This window comes from Apodemus sylvaticus, chromosome 13, assembly GCF_947179515.1.
Source record: "Apodemus sylvaticus chromosome 13, mApoSyl1.1, whole genome shotgun sequence".
In the NCBI taxonomy this organism is placed as follows: Eukaryota; Metazoa; Chordata; class Mammalia; order Rodentia; family Muridae; genus Apodemus; species Apodemus sylvaticus.
The window spans coordinates 1,107,291-1,134,617 of record NC_067484.1 but is presented as its reverse complement, the minus strand read 5'-3'; the positions used below and the strand labels follow the sequence as shown (position 1 = coordinate 1,134,617).

Here is a 27,327-nt window from a genome sequence, read left to right as displayed (position 1 = left end):
TTCAATATGCAGTGAACATCACAGAACAAAGTCAGCACTTTAATGGTATAAGCCTGACACAGCATCCTCAAAGGTTCTTCAGGAAGCCTAGCAGAAACACACATCTCTAGGATATTTTCCAGAAAATACAACTTTTTCAGTTTTCCATGATGTTGCAGTACCAGACTATAATAATCTCATGTAGGGAGACATCATATCATGCTGTTTGTACTAGAAACTAAATACTGGTGATTGACTCATGTCAGATTAAAGTCAATCCAAAAGCAACAAAGTTTCTATTTAGTCAGAAAATTCTCTTTAGTCTTCAATAATCCATTTCTCTCAGGGCAACACTCTGAGTAGATGAAAAATGTAGGCTGATGTCTGGGACTTTTGAGGTGATTCCCTTCTGCAGTTGGTTAGTGAGTGTCAGAAATACAATCTCTCCCACATCCACCCTGTGACAAATGATGCAGACCAGTTTTGGGTGTACTGAATCCTTACATACAATGTATGTTCATGGTTCATGGCCAAAAATATTGTCTTAACCTCTTAATATGATTTATAACAAAATCAATTTCTAATTGTTATGAAACCCTAATACACTATTTATGTTTAAATAAACCTCATATAGAAAATATAAGTTTTCTTTTGGCCACCAAGCATAACCATCCAGACTGGTACACATATATGATGTAGATTAAACATTCAAGATATAGAAGCAACACGTATAACACATTGAACATAACAGATATGTATACCACCGTACATACATATAACACATTCATATATTTAAAACACTCAGAGAGACATACATGTACACAAGTGCTCACACACACACACATTCTCTCTCTCTCTCTCTCTCTCTCTCTCTCTCTCTCTCTCTCTCTCTCTCTCTCTCACTCACTCACTCTCTCTCTCCCACAACTGAGGTGTTTGGGATTTGACTCATCTCAAATCTGTGACAGTCACCATGATGTCCCAGGAGGTGACATGACTGCAATCCTGCAATTGGAGTAAAGGAAATGTGGATAAGTCATGGAAAACTCCGAATTTGAAACAACTTATACTTCTTATATTATATGAAAGTAAAGTCTCATGTTATCTAGGCTACACCATATATCGTAGAAAGCACAGAAGGATCTTGGTGTTATCCTCCTGACTCCTGCTCTGCCGAGCTATGTTATAGTCAAGCAGCAATTTGGCAGATTCCAGAAATGGAAGTTCTGGAACTGAATCCAGGGCCTAAAGTTTAAAACACAAGCAATCTCACTGCAGAGCCCTGTCCCAAGCCTCTAATGTAAAAAAGCTCACTGTAGAGCAGTAGTTCTCATCTTAAAGGTGAGATTATCTTGTTGGTGGCAGCTATGGGAAAGGGGCTGGGACCCAGTACTCCTCCCTAGTTCTCCTCATGATCAGAGTCTGTGTCACTACGTATCTTGACAGATATTTTACAGAGTCACTTGCAAAGTATTGCTTTATTAAAAGGATCAGTAAGTCCAGTGTAGTATTGGAGTCATTGTATAAATCAGATGATAAAATTTATCTAATAGTCTTTGAGGAATGCTTAAATATAGCATACAAAAACATGAGGAGTACTCAGTCTGACTCCGTTTGGCTACATAATTGCAGATAGCTTTAAACTCATGATTCACCTGCTATATCTGTCCTGCTGCTGGCTTTGTCGATATGTTTTACATTGGCCAGAAATAGAAAGGATCATTACAACTTGGAACCTTGGGAGTAGATTTCCAGGTAATTTTTTATAATCATGCAATCTCTTTCAATTTTCCAATTCTTAACATTGTTATGTTACAAGACAGAGCTATGTAGTTTAGAACACATCTGTACAGATCTTCTTCCTCCCATCTGACTGAAAAAACCTCTGCTTTTGATCCATGAGAGTACTCAACTGGGAACAAGGGAGATGATAAAATGTGTAACAGAATCCACTGATCTTATACGGAAGCAGGCACTGCACAATCACCTGACTCCAGATCCAGGGCATCTGACAAACTCTTCTCAGCACTACAGGTGCTGAACCCACAGATAACAGGCTTAAACTGAAAATGGTATCTGCTTTCTCAAGTCTACACAATGATGGTACAGAAAGAAACATAGAAATATACATGTTTTACAAAAGAAATCTTAAATTATATTAGGTCTTAATTTTTTGTTATAATCAAGAGTATAATGCAATATATATATACACACACACATACATACACATATATATTATGACACACATAAAGCACACATACGCAGAGAGACAGAGAGAGACAGACTGACTGAATGACTCTTGGAATTAGCAGTCTGATATAGGATCTAAGTTTAGTTTGGATCTCTGTGACTGAATTTCTGGTTCTTATATATTTTATGGGACAGATTCTGGTCCTTTCACTATGTTGCTACATTTCCTTTGAATCTAAACTCAATGGAAGAGCCCTGGCTGATATGCAATAAAGTGAAAGAATCTTGCTATCTGGGGCTGATCTGACACCAGAGATCTGATCATACTAAGTGTGTGACCAGAGAAAATAATATGGGAGAAGAAACTACTTCCCTAGAGAGTTAGAACCATACACTTCCAGACAAAATTCCTGGTCATAATTTGCATAATTAACCTTTATTGCATATTTTTCATTTACATTCAGATCACTGAGTGAGAGTTAGGTAATGACATTGATAAAGCATTAAATAAGCTAATGCTTTCATACTTTGTTCTTTTCCTCATGTTACTGGGGATGGAATTCAGAGCCTCAAGCATGCTGCTCTCATACTCTGACCCTGAAGTACACTCAAGTTTTGCTTCCTTAATCTTATCCTGATGTTATTAGTAAGCCCAGATATCAGGTTTGAGGGACAGAAAGGACTAGCATCTCAGAGACAGTCAATGACTAGATTTCAAATATGAGAAAACTGATATCCACTGATACCTGCATCCTAGATATTTGGTTATTGTGAATTGTTAAGAAGAGGGTGGTGAAGATGAACTGCCAGGAGGGTAAGGAAAAAATGATGAACCCAATCAGCACTGTGTCCTGCCTGAATACACGGCCTTGATTACTTGTACAAAGATACATACACAAAAGAGAGCTGTGTCCTGTCTGTGGGTGTGGAACCCTCTCCGTGGACAATCGGATATTTCTTGTAGTCCAGTAGGTGTCAGTATGAAAATTCCAATTCTGAAATGAGAAAAGGCAGACACAGTTGCACACATTTGCCTCCAAGTCCTAGTTTCCTCTGTCTCTCTTTTCCACCTTTCTCTCTAACTTTTTCATTTGTTTCTGTTTTCTTTTAGTCATTCTTCTCTTTTTTTCTTAGATGTTTCTTTTTTCTTAGATGTCTCTCCCTCTTTCTCTTTTACCATCTCATCTCTCTTAAAACCTCCCATCTCTCTTCTCATCTTCTTTGCACAATGTTTCCCTTCTATTTTAGTAACTGCGGACTATGTCTGCCTATTGTAATTGATCATGGTCCACGCTGTCCTCCTCCTCAGCCTTGACATCCATGTCCCAGTTTTAATTATCCTCTAGTTTCATAGCTTTTCTCCTTTCTTTTTTTCTTTGATGTCTTTCCCCTCTGATCTTCCATCTACCCTTTCTTATTTATTTATTTATTCATGTATTCATTCATTCACTTTCCTTCCTTTTGTCATACCCCTCTTTCTTCTCCTCTCTCATCTCTGAGTCTTTTCCTCTCTCCTCTGTGCCCTCCTCCTCTTGCATCTTTATCTATATAAACATCTCTGTCTCTATATCTCTGGATCCCTTTCTTGCATGATAATCTAAGTGGACAGAGGAAGTCAACAGTAGAAATATGTAGGAAAAACAATGTAGCAATGAGTTAGGTCTGTTTAAACCAATAAATGTGAGGGAGAAGTGACAAATTTCTAAAGCCAGAAATTTTGTTCCTGTAGTACATCAAGTCTACAAAAAATATTATAAAAGAAAGCAGGATGATTCATTGCTTGACCAATAGTACCTCTCCTGAAGAATTCAGAATAACACAGCATTGGGAAATAAAAGAACTGAAACTCTTATACAGTGTTTTCTGAGGAATTTCTCCAATCTCTGCCTCTTGAGGAAATTTCATGAGAGGTTGTCTTAGAAATCCAGCAGAGGTGTCATATTATCTTTTAAGAGTGGCTGGTGATCGTTAGAATATGCACCTTAAAGGAAGGCTTTCATAGCAATCAGTTAAGACATTCTGTACATAGACAGTTTTTAAATAGTTTTGAGTCATTGAAAATTTTGTAATTCTAAATTCCAGACTTGAATCTCACATACTTACTGTTTATACTTGGGAGCACATACCACAGCTGTGGATTCAGGGAGCATCATTTGGTATGCAAAATGTGTGTGTAGTTCTACACTTGAAAGAAATGCTGTATGGGTTGGATGGGTCTGAGAAGACAAAAGAAGTCAAGAATTGTAAGTTAGCCCAGCCAACTATGCTTGATTCACCAAGGAAGTGAGGCCATGGATCATTAACAATCTGTTCTCTCCTGTGATTTCCAAAATCTCTCCATGCAGACCCACATCTGTCATGTGGAAAAGGAAAATTGAATCATCTGCCTTGCTCTGCTACATCATAAAGTTCAAAATGAACTGAGGAAAGGAAAACTCATGCAAAATGTAAATAAATAATATATCTAATAAAAAACACAGTAAAGGTGCTATGGGCATGGCCTAGTGCCTGCTTAGCATGCATAATAAAACATCATAAATCAAAAAGGAAGGTTTTCTCCTTTACTGCCTCTGTTTTCAATTTTGTGAATGGGCACCATGACCAATGCAACATTTATAAAGAATTTAATCAGGGCTCCTTACAGGTCCAGAACTTCAGTCCATTATCATCATAGCAGATAGCATGGCATCATCCTGGCAAACATGGTGCCAGATGAGCAGAGAGTTCTACATCTTGTTTGAAAAGCAAACAGGAACATAAAATATCACAGGAAGGAAGAAGGGTTTTGGAGTTCATGCCCAAAGTGAAACACTTTCTCCAATAATGAGACTCTACTCCAACAAGGCCATACCCTCTAATAGTGTCACTTCCCTTTGATCATCCATGACTACTTAAACCTGATGTCTAGACAGTAACAATTTAAAGTTTTGTCCTTCACTTCTAACCCATGTCTGCTTCCTTCCTGCCAACAGCACACTGATTAAATCATCATTTTTTCTGATGACTACTTCAACAATCTCTCTGGGAATGCAGCTGTTGACATTGAATCCTTCCTCTGAGACCCATGGGATTTCTCCCTATGTGAAGAGGAGCTACTACAGTCCTTCTGATGTGGTACTGTACTACTCACACAATCATACTATGACTCTTTCCTTTACTTCCTTTCCATTCTCACTGGGTCACCAGATGTAACTACCCATCAGACAAATACATTCATGAGTCCACACTTACAGATAGTAATCTTACAGAGAGTAATGGTTGCAGCCCAGTTAAAAAAGTTACATTTCTGCCCAATGAACGTGAAGTACTGCTAGAATTGAGGAGGTTCTCATATAAAATGAAGGAAGACATGGTGAGATCAAGAGAGGTTTCAATGTCAGAGGAAGGAAGGGAGAAATTTAGAGCAGGCTTTTAGCAGATTCTCATTTCTATCTCTAAGTTGTGTATGCATATAGATGCTTCCACCTTGAGCCCTTTAACAACTCTATTTATGTATGTACACTCACAACTATGCCTTAATTTAAAACATCAAGCCTTTGACAACTAAAGTGAAATCAAAGAAAAATTGAAGAAAACAACAAACAAGAAGATACCATGTCCAAACCATCTCACAGGTCCTACATATCAGTAATCTGCTAACCCATTCCCTAAGAGCACCCTCCTCACTTCAAATTCCCCTAGATTCTAGGTCCTAGATGCCAACTTCAGTATGACCATTATGACAGACTCCACATTGGCCAATTCCTCATCAAGTGACTTTTAGTTTTGAGGCACAGCATTACTGTTCACTCAACTTGGCACCTACAAGTATTATTGTCCTGAATGCTGGGGGTCCAGGAGTGTGACAATATACCCAGATTTTATGACATTATTGAACATTGCAATCTCTGCCCATGAAGACTTAAAAGGCATTAAGTCAATATCCTCAGAACTCCAGCAGGTCAAATCCTGAAGTCATTCTTCCTGCATCCCTGTTATGCGGCTTCTGCAAACATCATATCCAGTTCTCCTTCACCTTTGTTTCTTCTTCATCCCTATATACCCTGCTTTCCTCATTAGACATTCATCTAATCTGCCAGGGAATTGTTTCTCTTGCAGCCAGTACTCCCTATTTATCAGGATCATGACCCACCTGCATGTGAATGAGGTCCCTCTCTAGGTTTCTCACAACATCCTCCCAATGTTGATGCAGTTGGAATATCTAACATGTGCCTTCAATTCCAAACAGTAAAACTGAACCCTGCTGTCAAGGTCTGTCCTCTTCTACAGCCCTATTCATGTTTATGAGAGGAGCACTTCTAACTCCATTAGTACAATTGAAATCCTGCCCAGTCTGACTCCTCAGCCTCTACACCTATTGCCTGGGTATCTGAATTACCCTGATCCCTCCTACACACAAACAAGACTATCATCTTCTTATCCTCATTCCATGGTATAAGCTCTCAAACCACACCTGACATTCCCTTCCCAAGGAGCCCTTCAACTCCTTTAATTTTAACTTCTGGAATATGGCGTTGGTTACATCATTCTTTTGCTCAGAATAGACCAGAGTTTTCTCTCTACTCAAAATCACTCTCTATTTTTACATTCCATCCTAGACAAGGTATGCCATGGTTCTCTTTGGTGATGTCAGTGCAGATCAGGCATTCGTTTCCAATACAAACCACAAATCCCAGACAACGGAAATGCTCATTGATATAGGATCTCTCGTATCTCTCTCCAATATGATCCCCTCTCCCATAAACTTTTTGGGCACCTCTTCCCAAGTCATCATGTCACTTTACATGTGACATCTCTTCCTGTGCAACCCTCACTGTCCTATATTTCTCACCTGAAGTATATTGTGCACTTTGTCTCATGTGACTTGGTGCTCATTTTTGTGTGATTTCCCTTTTGAGTCCCAAGCCACAAAAGGCCAATATCAGTTGGGCATAACATATTATTAAATTAGGCACAGCAGGAAGAATTTATACAATTGGAATGAAGAGCATCAGCACTTCCCAAGGTCTGATTAGAAGTTTTTGATCTCACAAAAAACACAAGTAATCCTCCTCCTTGGGGCTTATATCTGTTGTTAGAAGAAATTTAATAGTTTTGTGAACTTCAGTCTTTGAAAATGACAGAATCATCCAAGGGACTCTCTAGGCAAGTAAATGTGTTTTCTTGAAAGTCAAAAGATGTATGCTCTACATGTTCAAACACTTCAAAATCTTGCATGTAAGATTATTTTGGTGTACACAAAGGAAGTACTTCTTCATAAATAAAAAACACAATCATGAGAACAGACTCTCTTGGCTTACTTAAGTTTCATTTCTATACCTTTTAGGTATACGGTTGCAGTGGCTATTCCTGGTTGTCAACTTGACTATATCTAGAATGAACTACAATCTAGAATTGGAAGGCTCACCTATGATCCTAATCTGGAGGCTCAGAGATATAAGTTTCTGACTTGGATCTTGGCATGGAGATCTTGAAGCATAGTGGCTATGAATTTTAGAAGATTAAGACAAGGAGATGTCCAAGTTCAAGATCATCTGGGATTAAAGGCATGGAGGCACACGCCTTTAATCTGGGCCACACCCTCTGCTGGAGAACCACAGGCAAGTAATCTGGGCCACACCCTCTGTTGAAGACCTACAGCCTTTAATCTGGGCTACACCCTCTGCTGGAGATATATAAGGACATTGGAAGAAGGAAGGTTTACACACTCTTCCTATATTGCTTGCCTCGTGGGACTGAGCAACTGCTAGATCATTGGAATTCCACCCACAGCTGCTGCTGTCCATTTTGGGGGAGTTGGACAATAGACTGTAAGTCATTGACAAATTACCTAACTAGATAGAGACTGCCCATATGTTTTGTGACTCTAGAGAACCCAAACTAATACAATGGTCTATGTACATTTTCTCATATATCGTAGCAAGCTACCATTCTCCACACAGTTTCACATGAAGTTCAAAGTTTGAACAATTACTCCTAATAAGACATAAAATACAAAGAGCTGTAAAAGTGCTAGGAAATGCTCCTTTAATTTGAACTGCACACTTGATTATATGTGCTCAGAGCCGATGATCTGGAATGAATTGACTCTGTGCACAGCAAGTTTTAGATAGGCTGTTTCAAAGAAACAGAAAAGGAACGCTCATTCCCAGAGGTCCTTTTGCTTACATGTGTCCATCCTAATGTAAGAAGTCCGAGTCCTTGAATAAAGAAGAGATCCTCCTCATGCTTTGCACAGCAATAATCTAGGTCTCCTTCTTGGACAGGAATGAGGATATGGCTGATGTGATATTCCTCTCCAACCTGCCAGGACAAAACAACTTGTCACAACTCTTGGAGGTCTCAGACCCATTCTCTCAGACACACAATAGGCCCCAGACCAGACAGTGCATGAATCTCATTTTTCTTTCTCCCTTTGTTGTTTCAAATCCTTGGCTGCTCTTGTGTTTTGCTGAGATACAGTTAAAAAGGAACAGATGTTGAGTAGAAATGTAGATGTCCAGCTTGACACCTTTTGGTGTTAGGGTCTTTCCAGTAGCAGCCAGTAGGATTGCTCAGGAGTCCAGAGATGCCTAGGAAACTAGTGCTCAAAAGCTTACCAGAGTAGATACTCAGACCAGGACCTAAAAGTCATTGACTTCTGGTTACAACTAGGCAACTTGTCTGTTTCCGGGACTTATGCCTGGCTACCTGCATTTCTGCTTTCTGTCTGCGTTCTTTTACCTTTAGGTAATATAGAACTCTGACGCTGAGGGGCCCAGTGTTCCAGACTTGAGGCAACTGTCCAGCACCTCTGCCTTACCTTACTGGTGAGCTTCAGTCTCACTCCTTTTTTCCTGACCCAGATGCAATTTGAACAACTTCTACACAAGGCTTGTCCAAGTGAGAAACCGATGATGACTCACCTGGCCATTCTAAGGTGCCAGTTTCTGCAGCCTCCTTGGCAGCTGGTGATGTTGTTGGAGCTGCTTCATTGCAGGCTTTCTTTTCTGAAGGCACCACTGTTGGGCTGAGGGTTCCAGTTGTTACTGAATAAGGCTGAGCTTCCTCTGATGAAATTGGTGCTCCAGCACCCACCTTCCCACCTTGTTTATTTTTCTTGAGAACCATACCATTTTTGAAAAGGAAAGGAAGCCCATTTTGAAAATCGGGTTCTGATCTTTCTTTTTTCCTCCCACAATGATTCCTTCTTGGACAGTTCTTCTTCTTCTTTCTTCTTCTACAGGAGAGGAAAAGAATTTAGTCCACTACTTCAAATTTTGGAAGAAGCTTCTTTTCAGCCCAGATATGAACAAAGTGTAGTTCCCTTAAAGTCTGACATTTCAGCCTAGGGCCTGTATCCCTGGTGTCTTGGAAAATCCATTCTTCTACCTTACTATTTTCCTGTTTTAATAAAGTTAGGTCTCAGTCTTCTTAGTATGCCATGACATTGTATGTGTGTGTGTGTGTGTGTGTGTGTGCATGTTCATGTGTGTTGATTGGATTACAGAGGGCATGTGGAGCCCTTTCATTGACTCACACACTTCAAAGACACTGCACAAGACAGTTCTTGGAACAGACTGTGTAGATGTCACACAGTCCTCCTATATCCATGCATCTCCTCACACTGACCTTTTTTGTCAAGCAAATGAGATTTTCTTCAGAGTATTGATTTATCAGGTCTCTCTTCCAGTCCTCAGCCCTCACAAAAATCTGTTTTGTTGTTTGCAATACAAAACCAAAATGGATAATTAGAAAAGTGCTAATGTTAGAAAAGAGAGAAAGAAAAGAAGTTGGCAGGGGCAGCAGTATCTCGTGCATGACTTGAACCCCATTCCCAGCCATCCCCTCTATACAGAATTCTTAAAATAGCATTGCCCACCTTTCCATCTAGTGTCATCATCTGTGGCTTTTCTGTGAGCAGCTGTGTTCTGCTCTGGAGTTTTTGGTGAGCCACATTGAGAATGAAAGCCTACCTTGAGAATATTTGGTTTTTTATAAATCTCCAGAACCTCTTTGTAGTTTTTATTCACAGGGAGCTTTTCCACATAGAGTCTAAAGGAATAGAGTGGAGAGACTAAGCTGTGCAGAGAAATTAAAATGTCTAAATGAGTCCCTAAGGAATCTTGGACTCTGTTGTCACTGCTTTAGAAGTTATTGGTGTTTAATAAGGCACACCCTGAGATCCCACATCCACTTCCATTATTTAGACTGGAGAAAGACTATCAAAATTCTTCCATGAAACTGGCACATTCAGCAAACATTAGCTGTCAATAAGCATAGTTAAAGTGACACAGTGCCAGTTGGTCATTTCAACACCCAGGAGGCACCAGATAGATCCACAATCCTTGAGGAAACAGGATGGACTCCTGGACTTCATACTAGGAAATAAACACAGTGGTCTGAGTCTCTCATTCTCACTATTAATATTTGCTCACATAGCACTTTTGTTTATTGCTTCCTGGGAGTGTACCACCTTACCTCAGACATCACTAGGTAATGAGAGGAGATACAGAGGGTGCTCATTTCTAGGTGGTGATGTTCCCTGGGTACCTAGTCTCATGATGCACTGAAAGATGCTAGTAAACTGCTTCAACTCTCATGTCTGTCCAAGATTCAAGATTCACTGCCTTGTCAAAAACTCTTCTTGAGAAGAGGATATGACCAGAAACTCAGTCTAGGAAACTGATGTATGGGAAAACATGTGACTCCTTGTTAAGAGAGATTTGTTATTGGAAAAGGGAAGAAATGAGAGTAGATTTATTGTGATTTCAAGAGGATGCCTTCATTTTACTGGAAACCACCAGTGGAAAACCAAGAGAAACCCTGTTGTAGTATTTGTACAACAAAGGGAATGCAAACTGTGGTACCTCTACTCATCTGTAAATCTAAGCTCTCTAGTTGTGGAACAGTAATTGATGTACCTACTAAACATTCAGTCTTCTGAAGATCAATGAAATCATGTCCAGAAAACCCCTCCCTATACTATACACACACACACACACACACACACACACACACACACACACACACACTATATCTCCTTATATTCTGTTTCACAAAATTTAAGGCCAACTAGGATTGGTGAGACTTTTCCATTTTTCCCCTTACTAAAGTCAAAGCACCCTTGTCACTGAGGCTGTAAGAACTATTTCATGGTGGCAGCTTTGCAATCTGTATTTTACTCTTCCTACGCAATATAATGAACAGTTTGGAGAAATTTCTAAGGATGGTTAACCACACTGAAGCCAGGTAGTCAACAGTCCTCTGGTGACTGTGGAGCTACAGGAATGCCTACCTCTCTCCCATAGAACACAATAGGTGTGGGCACACATCAAAGACAGTCCTGTGACTGTTTACATCAGGGGAGATTTGAAAATCAAAATAGCTATCAATTCAGATACACACTGATTTTCAGCCCTCTTTTCTTCCACTATGAGCTGGACCTTGTGTACCATTATAGTTCCTCATTTATAATACCACCACATTTGGTCCTCATATCTTTGAATCACAAGAAAAAGTCTGTGTGGGTAGTGCCAGAAATCTGATGAAAATATAACATCCTCAAGTTCTATAGCTGTGAACAAAGAGGAAAACCCTGAATAGAAAAGCAGACTGAGCAAAAAAACGTTTTGGAGAAAAGGAGTATAAACTGCAGGTTCTCACATGAGGAATTTGTGGTAGAGCACAAAGGCTGCTTCCTTTTGTCCACAGTGATCAAGGTCAGCTGCCATTTTGGAGAAGTGTTTGCTCGGGCTCATGTAAAATGCTAATGAATAATTCTTGTTGATTTCGATGTTCTGCCCAAGAGCACTCAGCAGTTGGAACCGCTCTTGGGGAAGAAGAGTGGCATTATCATGCCTGGCAATGTTCTAAGACAGAAAAAAAGACAGGAAACATCAAAACACTTTGTCTGACATGCTGCCATTTCAGCTCTCTAGCACATTCATGCCTTTGCGCACAGACACACACATACACACTACACACACACACACATACACACACACACAATTGTGTATGTATATCTGTGTCAGATTCACAAACCTCTCTCCCTAAAGAAATTAGAATGAATAGAACACCCCCTTGTGTCAATTCAGCTTCATTCATTTAGTGAATAATCATACTTTGGTATTTCTTATTATGCTAGTACAGTGGTAGATTTGGGATTAGGACTGTCTCTTCTAATTAAAAACATAATGCAAAGGAGCTCTGAGGGAATGTTCAAGTTAAGCAGCTGGCTTACAAATAGGCTATTTATTGAAATCAGGACCAGAAGACTTCACATAGCTGTGAGTGGTTGTGTACAAATAGGAGGGTTATGCATTTGCATGATCATGAGGAATGAAAACTAAGTTCCTGATGTTTAAGAGGTTCAGAAATTAAGGCTGAGAATCTTCAGTAGGCCATACAGGCTTTGAGAACTCTGAGCACCTTGGACCACTGCGTTGTACAGGCTGTCTTGGGTTAGAGTGTTTGAGGGCAGTGTTCAATATAGTGTGAAGACTAACTGGACAGAGCATTGACCTGTTTTCCCTGATCCCAGTGGCAATATAAGGAAATAATTATATATGACCAGTTGGGTGAAAACATTTGAAGATCACCAGTCTAAATACAGAAAAAGACATTGAGATGTTAAATTTGCCTCAAAGAATTCCATGCAAATTACCTTTATTTGTAGCTGTGTTGAGACCACATTTGTTCCAGTACAGAAAGTTATATCATTGCCTAGACTCTGTTGGTCTGAGTGCCTAGGGTTCAGGAGGTTCCCAACTGTCACAAGATGAACAATAAGTTAGGAAAGGAAAACTTTGCTTCTTTGTGAATTAATGTTATATTACATTAATATATGCATTGCTAAATAAACCACTATGCCATAGTAAGTCAATCTTCATTGAAAATTCCTGGTAATCCCCTACAATGCTGCATAAAGCCATTCCAGGACCAGGGCTCTCTCCTTCCTCTTCTAGTTTCTTCTTGGGAATGATTTGATATGTGACAGGACAGAGAAGTGGGAGGAGGTTGATTGGGGAACAGGCAAAGGGAAGAAGGCTTATGGGATTATGCTGAGGGGTAAACCAGGAAAGGGAAAATCATATGTAATGTAAACTAATAATATAGAAAATAAAAAAGAGAAAATTCCTATAGTTGATAAGTGTTGATTTAATCCATATTTCAATTAAAATTGTGTTTTACTCTGCAATATGTGTTGTGTCTACCATCCTGCTTCAGTCACTGAATTATAGGAATAAAAATCTGTGTCTCCATGGCCCCCTAGTGCTCAGGTGGCATATCTTCACAAGTAATGCTGCCACTGGCACTTTTTAAAAGATTTTGCCTGGAGGACCACAGCAGGTAATATAGTTTCTCTGTGTCCTAGACATGACACAGAGTCAAATTTTCTGTCCTGAAGTTTCCATTCAAACCATAAAGATCTGGTCCATGCGGGTTGTACTCTGAGTCCCCAGTAGGACACAGGTGTAAATCCTGGCAGGTCAGCCAGGACAACCCTGTCCGTAGAGGGTTGGCAGATGTGGCAGCCAGTTTCCCTCCCATCACAACACTGCTACTGAAGAGCACTGCAGTTCAAAGGTTAATGTGGAAACTGAGTGCAGGATGGCTGCCACAATGAGACATTTTGGCTTTGAGCATTCCTGTGTACACCCCAGCTCTCTGTCTGCTTCTCTGGAAAACCTCTCATGAACTACCTGGGTGCTTTCTCTACGTTGTGCTCTCCTAAGCACTCTACCTCTAGGTGTGACCAGAGCCTGTTAGTTTTGCTACTATGGAATGTGAAGATCCTTATAATTAAAGAAGGAATGCTCTGTCCAAAATCATGAGCTCAGATATATCAGGGCCAAAACTGACACTAGGGCACCAGATTCTATTTCAGTACATTCCCTATGCTTCCACACTGTCTGGACTTCTCAAAATATATAGGGATATCACATTAGAGGGCAGAAGCTGGTGTGTCCTGTGTGTGACTGGCACTACATACAGTGTGACCACATGACAAAGCATGCTCATCCACACATGACAACCAAGAAGATCCCAGGCTGGCAGGCAGAGGTGGGCAAGCTGAACAGAATCCCCTTGGCAGAGAGGCCCGGGAGCATCCTCGAACCCTTGCCAGTCTTTGGCTGAGGCACCCTGTGGCATCCATCACCTTCAGGCTTCTTCGAAAGCCTCTTCAGGAATGGAATCTATGTTCCTCTCCACAAATAAACATGGCCTCTGGGCTGTTGAATGGGGGGGGGGGTGTTTCTGATGGAAGTATATTAATTTACTTTTCTGATTGGAAATCTGTTTTGTATTTTTTCTAGTTTAGAACTTTTTCTCTGTCTCTCTGTATGTGTATCTCTGTCTCTCTGTCTCTGTCTCTCTCTCAGTCTGTCTCTCACTCTTGTAAGGAAAAGGAAGAAAATTTGCTCTAAATCATGAGCATTCAAACAAACATTTCTGCAATACAATTTACAAAATCTGGATTTTTTTCTACTTTTCTGCTCACGTTTTGTAGAAATGAGGCAGTGTTCTTATATTTATAGTTTCATAAAAATATTTATACGGTATTCAAATTACCCATTTGTGGAGAGACAATTTTGCAGCCTTCTATTCCATGTTTTGTAACAAAGTTTTGTACTTATCCAGCTTGAGAGTACGCCTGGTAGGTAGTCAGAAAGAAACAAAATAACAAGTATGATACCAGCCTTGTATAGTGATTGTTTTAGATCAGAACTGGTTGAATAGAGAAGACTTAAAATGGAAAATAAACTTGGTGGTTAGTTTCTTTGTATCAGTTTCAGGGGGAATTCTAGCAATCAACCTTGTTTCCCAGAGAACTATAATTATGGTTGAGTAGAACTAATCATGTGAGTCTGACCATCCATGGAGGGTGTGCCCAGGTCTGCCTGGACTGCTTGTTGGGCAGTTTAGCAGGATCAAATGTGGAATGGCAGCCCAGAGCAAATGATCCCATGTCCTGTCTGTACTTAAGCAACGAAACCAAGAATGTAGACACAGAAAGTTTGAGATTGCACTTTGGCTTTTTTTTTTTTAATTATTATTATTCAATTTTTTTATTCGATTTTTTTTTATTTACATTTCAACTGATTTCCCCTTTTGTGGTCCCCCACTTCCTGAAAGTCACATAAGTACTTTGGCTTTTGTTATGGTTTTATACTGCATGCTGGATTGATGACCACACAGAGAAAAGGAAATGTTTTATTGGTTGTTTAAACTTTCCACCAAAGTGCAAATTCCACAAAGCAAGGCCTTTATGCAGAGTTGGCTCTGCAGTTCAGATGCATTTCCCACATACAAAATACTGAGAAATGTGTCACTAAATGGCAGTAACTGTCACCTAACTGCTTTTCCAGTCATTGTGTGTGAAGGAAATTATTTTGCTCAAACAAGAAGACTTGGAATGGCGATTTTGTAGCTTGCCTGAAAACAGATCTTAGGCACTGCTTTTATGCCTCAGGAACAGTTGACTTATACACAGGTGATCGCAAAAAAGGTAGTTTTAGTTAAAATTTTGGAAGCTCAGGCAATACAGTAAGTGTGAGAACAGGCAAATGGCATTGTTTTGGCAGCCTGAGAATATTGTTGTGAGGTATGAATTAGGTGTTGTATTTGCCTTTTAATAATTGGCGTTTTTATTTAATTATATATTTTTATTTTCTATATTCTTTGTTTACATCCCAAATGACTTCCCCTTTCCCAGTTCCCCCCTCCCCATATGTCCCATAAACCTTCTTCTATCCACTCATTCTCCAATCACCTCCCTCCTTTTTCTCTGTCCTGATCCTCCCCTCCAATGCTGGGTCAATCCTTTCCAGGATCAGGACCCTCTCCTTACTTCTTCATGGGAGTCATTTGTTATGCTAATTGTGCCTTGGGTATTCAGAGCTTCTGGGCTAATTAATATGCACTTTTCAGAGATTGCATTCCATGTTTATTCTTTTGTGATTTGGTCACCTCACTTAGGATGATATTTTCCAGATCCAACCATTTGCCTACAAATTTTGTGAATTCATTGGTTTTAATTGCTGAGTAGTATTCCATTGTGTAAATATACCACAATTTCTGTATCCATTCCTCTATTGAGGGACATCTGGGTTCTTTCCAGCTTCTGGCTATTATAAATAAAGCTGCAATGAACATAGTGAGGCATGTGTCCTTCTTGAATGCAGGGCAATCCTCTGGGTAGATGCCCAGGAGTTGTATAGCAGGGTCCTCTACAAGTGTCATGCCCAGTTTTCTGAGGAATTGCCAGATTAATTTCCAGAGTTTTTTCTGGCTGACTCCCAAGCTCATGCTTAGTTGCCCCGGACCTCCTTTCAAGGAATGGTGGACAATGTCCACAGTTGCATGGGTCCTCCTTCATCAATTAACAACCCCTCACAGACATGCCTAAAGACCATTTTCATCTTAGTGATCCATAGTTGCTATACTTTTCTCAGGTGGGGACAAGATATCCTCAAAGTTAACACTAAGATGTTTAAATGAGATTTTTTTAAGTACAAGTGCACATTTTATTTCAACGTTCTTCATATGATGGTCGACTATGCTCATTCTTTTACCTGACTCTCTTAAACATGGCAACAATAAATATGTATGTGCAATTATGTGTGTGCAAAGCTGACTTAAAGTCCTTCCACTAGAGATGGAGAAGTTGTATACCTAGACTAGATTTCATTTTTATTGCTAGTTTCTTCAATAACTACCTTATAGATCGTCTTTCTATATCTCCACTGATCATCAACACAGTACAAATATTTTTCACAGATCTACAGAAATAATTGTAAAATACCTATTGAACCCAAAATACCCTGAAAGCTAAAGCCATCCTGGGCAAAAAAGTAATACCAGATGCCTCACAGAAACATAGTACCAAGAATTGTGCAGCACCCAAAAACAAAAGGGTAGAATTATGAACATAGTTGAATCTCAGATTCTTTTACAGTCTCCAGTTTAGATTAATTGCACGCTCATAAAGTTCTACTTTTATTTTGATACTACACATTGGATATTACACTGAATCACATTAAGATATGTATTCCACTCACACCTGACTGTAGATGAGAGAGATTCCATTTCTCTTGTATACCCACTGTTATGTACCTATTAATTGATCCCAGGCCATTGGCCATTATTTTTTTTTGCTGATTTTTGCACCTGGAAGCAGTGTGTAACTGAGTATTCTCGGTGCAACTTCTATATAGTTCTTTTTTTACACCGTCTCCTGATTAGTTTAATTCATTTATTTTCAACTCTTCTTGTTTCTTTCATACAATTTATGTATTTATTTTATATTTTATGCTTTTTATTTCTTTTTATTAGATCTTTCCTTCATTTACTTTCCAAATGTAAACCCAAAGGATTCCAATGCATGTAATAAGGATACATTCTCCGCTATGTTCATAGCAGCCCTATTTATAATAGCCAGAAGCTGGAAAAAACCCAGATGTCCCTCAAAGGAGGAATGGATACACAAAATGTGGTATATATACACAATGGAGTACTATTCAGCCATTAAAAACAATGAATTCATGAAATTCTTAGACAAACGGAAGAATTATTAGATGAAGCTGCAGAATATCATCCTAAGTGAGGTTACCCAATCACAGAAGAACACTCATAGTGTGCACTCTCTGATAAGTGGATATTAGCCTAGAAGTCTGGAATAACCAAGACACATATCACAATTCACATATCAAATGAAGCCCAAGTAGAGGGAAGGAGAGGCCCCTGGTCCTGGAAAGACTCAGTGCAGCAATGTAGTGGAATACTAGGTCAGGGAAGCAGGAAGAGGTGGATTGGGGGGCAGGGGGAGGGAAGAGGGCTTATGGGACCTTTGGGGAGGGGGAATCCAGGAAAGGGGAAGTCATTTAAAATGTAAATAAATAAGATATCAAATAAAAAATATTGTCCACTTTCCTAATTTCCTCTTCAAAAATACTTTATCCCATCCACCACACCCTGCTCACCAATCTACCAACCATATCTTCCCTGTCCTGGAATTCCCTACAGTGGGGCATCAAGCTTTCACAGGACCAAGGGCCTCTCTTCTCACTGATGTCTGACAAGGCCATCCTCTGCTATGTATGCTTCTGGAGCCCTGGGCTCCTTTCAGTTCCTTCTGAACTTGTTGGTTGGTGATTTATTCCCTTGGATCTCTGGGGTTACTGATTGATTCATATCGTTTTTCCTTCTAGGGGGTTGTAAACCCCATCAGCTCCTTGGGTCCTTTCTGTATATCCTCCATTGCAGATCCTGTACTTAGTTCATTGGTTGGCTGTGAGCATCACTTCTGTATTTGTCAGTCACTGGCAGAGTCTCTCAGGAGACAGTTATATCAGACTCCTGTCAGCAAGCTTTTTTGACATCCACAATAGTGTCTGGGTTTGGAAAGTATATATGGGATGAATCCCCAGATGGGACAGTCTCTGGATTGCCTTTCATAAATTCACTGTTTTTAGTAGTTGCCTAGTGCTCCGTTGTGTAAATGGACCACATTTTCTGCATGCACTCCTCTGTTGAAGGTGAAATGGATTCTTTCCAGCTTCTGGCTCTCATAAATAAGGCTGTTATAAACATATTGGAGCATGCGACCTTATCACACGTTTGAACATCATCTTGGTATTTGCCTAGGAGTAGTATTGCTGGGTCCTTAGGTAGTATTTTGTCCAATTTTTTAAAAGAATTTCCAAAATGATTTCCAGAGTGCTTGTACTGGCTTGCAACCCCAGCAGCAATGGAGGAATGTTCCTCTTTCTCCACATCCTTGTCAGCATCTGCTGTCACCTGAGTTTTGATCTTAGCCATTCTTATAGATTTTGTTGGAATCTCAGGAATGTTTTGATTTGCATTTCCTTCATGACTAAGTATTTTGAGCATTTCTTTAGATGCCTTTTAGCAATTCAGTGTTACCTCAGGTGAGAATTCTTTGTTTGGCTCTGTGCCTCATTTTTAATAGGGTTACATTGTTCACTGGATTCTAAGTTCTTGAATTCTTTGTATATATTGGATATTAGCCCTCTATCAGATGTAGGATTGGTAAAGATTTTCATAATCTGTTGGTTGCCATTTTGTACGATTGATAGTAGGTGAAGGGGGAGCACCATCATACAGGCAGGGACAGGGGGATGGGACAGGGAGTTTAAGAAGAGGAAACATTAGCCGGGTGGTGGTGGTGCACGCCTGTAATCCCAGCACTCTGGGAGGCAGAGGCAGGCAGATTTATGAGTTCGAGGCCAGCCTGGTCTAAAGAGTGAGTTCCAGGACAGCAAGGGCTACACAGAGAAACCCTGTCTTGAAAACATCCAAATCCACCCCGCCCCCCCCCCCAAAAAAAAGAAGAGGAGACATTGAAAGTGGATTCATTAGAAATGTAAATATAGAAAGTATTAAAAAAGAAGAACAAAAGCATCATTAAATAAAGCCGGTTGAATCATGTTCTGTACATAATAAAACTGTATAAATGTTTGCTTCTTATATAAAATCCTATGTTTAATGGTTCCCCCCTCCACAATGAAAAGAATACAGCAGTTTAGGTATCTAATTTATAGGTCTGTTTATTACTCAAAGTTTGTAAGCTTATACATCAATCCAGTAGTTCCTTCTCAAGTTCCATGTGTCTGACAGGAGGAGAAAAAGACTACAAGGCTTTGGTAGTGAGAGGACAGAAAATATTTTCTTTTACTGTAAGTCCACTATTTTCTTCTTAGAAGGTATTCGGTGTCGGTAACATCCAGGAGAGAGAATGTCATAGCTTAGTGGCTTCTACAATAATACAGACTCATTTCTTACTCTACTCTACCAAAACAAAGAACTGTAAAGCATTGTCCAATAAATATTATTCTTTCATATTACCCCAAGACACGATTAGAAATTATGAGTTCAAAAAGTAAAAATTGGAAAGATGATTTTACTGATTTCAACTAATTTTATCAAAGGGAATTAAAGAGGGGAAATGAAACAAGAAAAACTATTTTAGTGCAGTACAAAGACACAGGAATAGATATTTTCATAATGTTTTCATTAAAAATTTTTGACACTGATGACTCCTGGGCTGGTGGCGGTGGGAATAGCTGCATGTCAAGGAGAGCAGAGGTGCATGCTGGGAACAGATGACACTGCTGCCTGCACATGTGCAGCTTCAGCGCCAGGCAGAGCTCCTGTTTTCCAGCACTGCTGCCTACAGGCTGTATGGCCCCAGGCAATAGCCAGACTCCACCATTCCAGGGTGATGCACATGCAGCTGACCTCATGAACATTAGTGAGTCATCCTGGAGAGGAAGCAGCATAACAGAGAAAGTCCCACATGCAGCATCCTGGAGCACATCGAGATTGATGCTATAGAAGCTCTTGTTTACATGAGTTCTTGGGGACAGAGGTCCCAGATTAGAGCCCTCACACCTGTCTTTGATTCTGGTTACATCACCACTGCTGTACAGCATGACAGAAGACCTACTTCAAAATTTCCCACCTTTAAGATCATCTTTGCCCACACACTTATCTTTTATCCGCATCTGTGATGTGATGACTGGGACAACAAGTTTGCAAGGTCAGATGAGCTGTCTCGCCACCACAGAACTCACATTGGAGGGAAGAAGCTGGTGTGTCCTCTGTGTGACTGGCACTACATACAGTGTGACCACATGACAAAGCATGCTCATCCACACATGACAACCAAGAAGATCCCAGGCTGGCAGGAAGAGATGGGCGAGCTGAACAGAATCCCCTTGGCAGAGAGGCCCGGGAGCATCCTCGAACCCTTGCCGGTCTTTGGCTGAGGCACCCTGTGACATCCATCACCTTCAGGCTTCTATGAAAGCCTCTTCAGGAATGGAATCTATGTTCCTCTCCACAAATAAACAGGGTCTCTGGGCTGTTTAATGGGGGGGGGGGGGGGCTGTTTCTGATGGAAGTATATTAATTTACTTTTCTGATTGGAAATCTGTTTGGTATCTTTCCTTGTTTAGAACTTTTTCTGTGTCTCTCTGTATGTGTATCTCTGTCTCTCTGTCTCTGTCTCTGTCTCTCTCTCTCTCAGTCTGTCTCTCACTCTTGTAAGGAAAAGGAAGAAAATTTGCTCTAAATCACCAGCATTCAAACAAACATTTCTGCAATACAATTTACAAAATCTGGATTTTTTTGTACTTTTCTGCTCATGTTTTGTAGAAATGAGACAGTGTTCTTATATTTATAGTTTTTTTAATATTTTTATTTTCTACATTCTTTGTTTACATTCCAAATGATTTCCCCTTTCCGGGATCCCCCCTCCCCATATGTCCCATAAACCTTCTTCTCTCCATCCCTTCTCCAATCACCTCCCTCCTTTTTCTCTGTCCTTATATTTATACTGTACTCAAACTACCCATTTGTGGAGAGACAATTTTGCAGCCTTCTTTTCCATGTTTTGTAACAAAGTTTTGTACTTATCCTGCTTGAGAGTAAGCCTGGTAGGTAGTCAGAAAGAAACAAAATAACAAGTATGATACCAGCCTTGTATAGTGATTGTTTTAGATCAGAACTGGTTGAATAGAGAAGACTTAAAATGGAAAATAAACTTGGTGGTTAGTTTCTTTGTATCAGTTTCAGGGGGAATTCTAGCAATCAACCTTGTTTCCCAGAGAACTATAATTGTGGTTGGGTAGAACTAATCATGTGAGTCTGACCATCCATGGAGAGTGTGCCCAGGTCTGCCTGGGCTGCTTGTTGGGCAGTTTAGCAGGATCAAATGTGGAATGGCAACCCAGAGCAAATGATCCCATGGCCTGTCTGTACTTAAGCAACGAAACCAAGAATGAAGACACAGAAAGTTTAAGATTGCACTTTGGCTTTTGTTGTGGTTTTATACTGCATGCTGGATTGATGACCACACAGAGAAAAGGAAATGTTTTATTGGTTGTTTAAACTTTCCACCAAAGTGCAAATTCCACAAAGTAAGGCCTTTGTGCAGAGTTGGCTCTGCAGTTCAGATGCATTTCCCACATACAAAATACTGAGAAATGTGTCACTAAATGGCAGTAACTGTCACCTAACTTCTTTTCCAGTCATTGTGTGTGAAGGAAATTATTTTGCTCAAACAAGAAGACTTGGAATGGCGATTTTGTAGCTTCCCTGAAAACAGATCTTAGGCACTGCTTTTATGCCTCAGGAGCAGGTGTCCTATACACAGGTGATCGCAAAAAAAGGTAGTTTTAGTTAAAATTTTGGAAGCTCAGGCAATACAGTAAGTGTGAGAACAGGTAAATGGCATTGTTTTGGCAGCCTGAGAATATTGTTGTGAGGTATGAATTAGGTGTTGTATTTGCCTTTTAATAATTGGCGTTTTTATTTAATTATATATTTTTATTTTCTATATTCTTTGTTTACATTCCAAATGATTTCCCCTTTCCCAGTTCCCCCCTCCCCATATGTCCCATAAACCTTCTTCTATCCACTCATTCTCCAATCACCTCTCTCCTTTTTCTCTGTCCTGATCCTCCCCTCCAATGCTAGATCAATCCTTTCCAGGATCAGGACCCTCTCCTTACTTCTTCATGGGAGTCATTTGTTATGCTAATTGTGCCTTGGGTATTCAGAGCTTCTGGGTTAATTAATATCCACTTTTCAGAGATTGCATTCCATGTGTATTCTTTTGTGATTTGTTTACCTCACTTAGGATGATATTTTCCAGATCTAACCATTTGCCTACAAATTTCGAGAATTCATTGTTTTTAATTGCTGAGTAGTATTCCATTGTGTAAATGTACCACGTTTTTTGTATCCATTCCTCTATTGAGGGACATCTGGGTTCTTTCCAGCTTCTGGATATTATAAATAAGGCTGCAATGAACATAGTGAAGCCTGTGTCCTTATTGAATGCAGGGGAATCCTCTGGGTAGATGCCCAGGAGTGGTATAGCAGGGTCGTCTGGAAGTGTCATGCCCAGTTTTCTGAGAAATCGCCAGACCGATTTCCAGAGTGGTTGTACCATCTTACACTCCCACCAGCAGTGGAGCAGTGTGCCTCTTTTGGTCCTGTTGGCGTTTAACTTTACTAAATGTTGACAAGGTTGAAATATTAAACAGATAAAATAATGTTTTTGTGGTCAGATCTTTGAGTCTTATAAAACCTAACTATTACATGGTCATACATTGTATGCTACTTGATCCCTGTAAGGTGCCTCTGCCTTTGGTAGATGAGTTCTGTATGTACATGAGTTTAGGAACTGTCCAGACAGCTCTCCAGGCGGTGTTGGTATTGTCTTTCAACATAGTGGAATGAAGGAGAACTAACTGTATCTATAGCTCATGAGTGTCGCAGCACCCTGAGCCTGTCCACCTGTTTTAAGTCAGCGTCCATGACTGTGTAAGTTACAATGACATCTAATTTAATGTTTTTGTCATTGTCACATGTAGAGGGATGTTTCATGTCCTGGCATTTCTCCAGGAAACAGAAGGCCCTGAAGTGTTTGGTTGCTCATCACAGAAACTTTCTCTGACCAGTATTCTTTCTGAATGACTGAAGTGTTTGTAGATTTATCAACCCCTTTTCTGAAAAAGGTCGCAACACATTTCTAATGAAAAACCAAGGTGGAAAACAGCTCCTATCTTAAAAGGACACCTGAACTCCAGAGCCATGGGAGTGTCTGCTCCCTTCAAGGCCCTCCCAAACTCCCCATGTCATGGTGGTGACCCCAGTGCCCCTTATTGCTGTGAAGTTCTTCATTTGATGTTGTTCACTTTGTTTAACCTTTCAATAGTTTTAGTAATAAAAATGTAAATGTTAATTACTTTTGTTTTATATAACAGACTTCAAAGTCTTCTTTAAATGAATTTGGGTAACTTATTTAAATGAATATGGGTAATATCACTTTTTTTCTTTGAATCATAAGGAGATCTGACACCTGCTTCTAGAGTGTCTGAAGACAGATACAGTGTACTTACATATAATCTTCAAAACAAATGATATTACTATGGAATAAGGAATGAACAAAAGAGGATAAGCATGGATTTATGGAATGATATCCGTGTGTCATTTTGACAGGGGATAAATTTGGCTGTTTCGTTTGTCTAAATGATTTAAACTTAAATATGTCTAGTAAGGAGGGAATTTCAACTAGGGAAATTCCTTTCTATAGCCATTTGAAATAGTCATATTTGGCTTGAAGGCTTCAGTATATATGTTTATTACCTTTAATATATTTATACTTTGTTTTGCATTGCATTACATATTCTTAATAAATTTTTAGTGTTATTTATCATTTCTTTTTTCATTTTCTTATTAGATAATTTCTTTATTTACATTACAAATGATATTCCCCTTTCTCATTTCCCCTCAAAAACCACCTATCCCATCCCCTCCTGCTGCTCACCAATGCACACACTCCTGCTTCCCTGTCCTTGCATTCCTCTAATCTGGGGCAATGAGCATTCACAGGTCCAAGGGCCTCTCCTCTCATTGATGTCTGACCTGACCCCCCCAAAAAAAACAGGAAATAGAAATTTATTATTAAAAATAAAAGAACATTTGTGGGAATCACCATCCCTGACCTCAAGCTATACTACAGAGCAATATTTATAAAAACTGTACACTATTTGCACATGGACAGACTTGTCCATCATTGGAATAGTATTGAAAACTCAGAAATATAATCATACAATTATGGATGCTTGCTCTTTGACAATGAATCCAAATTATACAATGAACAAAGGAAAGCATCTTCAAGAAATGGTCCTAGAATAACTGGCAATCATTACGGAGATAAAAGAACCTTGTGAGCTTGCAAAAAACTTAAATCCAAATGAATCAAGGATCTCAGCATAAAACCCAATACACTGAATATAATAGACGAGAAAGTGGGAAAGAACATCAAACTCATTGGCATGTGATAAAATTTCCTAAATAGCACTCCAGTAGCTGAGGATCTAAGATCAAGAATTGATAAATGGGACCTCATGAAACTGAAAAGTTTCTGGAATGCAAAGGACATGGTTAATAGACATACCAACAACCAGCAGATTGGAAAAAAAATCTTCACTAACTCAACTATCCAAAATAAATAAGAACTCAAGAAGCTAATTTCCCATTCAACTCAATCAAAAACAGGGTATAGAACTAAACAGAGATCTCACAACAGAGAAATCTCAAATAGTTGAGAAGCACTTGAAGAAATGTTCAAAATCCTTAGTGATCAGGGAAAAGTGAATCAAAGTGATCCTGAGATTCCACCATACACCAATCTGAAAGGCCCGGATCAAAAACTCAGGTGAGAGCACATGTTGGGGAGGAGGTAGAGAAAGAGGAACACTCCTCTATTGCTGGAAGGATTGGAAAATGGTACAACCACTCTGGAAATCAATCTGGAGCTTTCTCAAAAAAACGGGAAATAGATCTAAAAGGAGATTCAGCTGTACCACTCTTGGGTATATACCCAAAAGATGCCCCACCATGCTATAGGGGTACATACTCCACTATTTTCATAGAAGTGGTAATTTCCCCAGATGTACCATATTGGAAGAATGAATTCAGAAAATGTGATTCTTTTCCACAATGGAATACAATTCTGCTATTAAGAATGAGGACATTATGGATTTTCAGGCAAAGGTATGGAAAATAGGTATAGAAAATATTGTCCTGAAGTAGGTAACTCAGACCCAAAAGGACATGCATGGTAGGAACTCACTAATAAGTTGATATTAGCCAAAATGTACAGAATACCCAGGATTCTGCAATCCACAGAACTCAAGAAGATAAGCAAGATGAGGGGCTCAAGTGAGATCCTCAGTCACACTTGGAAGAGAGAAGAAAGCAATCATGGGGAAGGCGAGACTTGGGAGACTTCTAGGAGGGAGAGAATCCAGGGAGGGAAAAGGGAACATGATTAACTATTTGTTGGGCAGATGGGGAAGCAGGAGTGAGGCTCTTTGGTCCAGAAGAAGGAATGCAAACAATCAACCTTGGAAGGTAAGAGGTGGGTGGACCTTCTAGAATGTAACAGAGACCTGTGGGCTAAGAAACCCCCAGGACTCATATGGAGGAATCTTAAATGTAATATATAACAGAGGGGAGAGGGAAGTTGTAGAGTTCGCTTCCAGGAGAAAGACAGGGGATCCAGTGAAGAGACAGGGAAAGCATCCCATAGTAAAAAATTCTGACCCAAAATTGTTCCTGTCTGAAAAATAATGACCCAAATTTTTCCAGAAGTTACTGGAAAGTTCTGGAAAGAAGGTCCAGTAACTGGCCCAAAATGGGATCTAGCTCAGGGGCATGCTCCAAAACCAGACACTATTTCAGATGCCATGGTGTGCTTACAGACAGGAACCTAGCATTGCTGGCCTCTGAAAGGACCAACAAGCAGCTTAAGGAGTCAGATGCAGATACTTAGACCAAACCAATGCACAGAAGCTGGGGACTCCTGTGTTTGAATTAGGGAAAGACTGGAAGAAGCTGAGGAGGAAGATGACACCAGAGGAAAACCAGCAGTTTCAACTGATATGGACCCCTGAGATCTCTCAGACACCTAACCACCAACTTGGTAGTATATATTAGCTTATATGAAGACCCTAACACATATACAGCAGAGGACTGCTTGCTCTTTCCTAGGTGAATGAAAATACACCTGACTCTTGAGAAACATGAGGGCCCAGGGAGTGAGTACACTTAGTTGGATGGGATGTAGAGGTGGGGACAACATCCTAGAGACTGTGGTGGACAGAGGAAGAATGGGAAGAGGAACTGTAGGAGGGTGGAGCAGGAAGGTGATAAAGACTGGACAGTAAAAGATTAAAGATATTTTAAAAGAGAGATAAATAAGGTAAATTCACACTTAAAAGTTGTATATCATTCAATCCTTTTGGAATATGTTTGTAATATATTTAGTATACGTGGCTTTTCACTTGGCTTCTACTAACCACAATAATGAGTGACTCTGTGCTATGTGCTTATATAGGAGGATCGTTTTATCAAAACATGAAGGACTACTTCTCTAAGTCCACATAGTGTAAGTGTAAATTAGGCTGTATCCATCCCGCCTAAACCAGAAGCATAGAAGATGCCTTGAGCAATTTTCATGCCAACATCATAACAACCTTCTTCAGGTTTTTCCTAGTGCTGCTCTTTTACCTGCAAATAACATAATTTCACTTTTCTCAATGGATGAATAGTGTTGGATTGTTTAAATGTGACATA

At 39.8% G+C, this 27,327-nt stretch overlaps 1 long non-coding RNA gene across 1 annotated transcript; it reads right to left on the bottom strand.

The window, feature by feature from the left end:
- Positions 1 to 899: 899 nt before the first annotated feature.
- On the bottom strand, positions 900 to 4,379 carry LOC127663980 (uncharacterized). The gene is made up of 3 exons (XR_007973080.1): positions 4,273 to 4,379; positions 3,065 to 3,164; positions 900 to 984 (listed from the first exon to the last, which is right to left on the bottom strand). It is a non-coding gene; the product is annotated as an uncharacterized LOC127663980 (long non-coding RNA).
- Between the last annotated feature and the right edge of the window lie 22,948 nt (positions 4,380 to 27,327).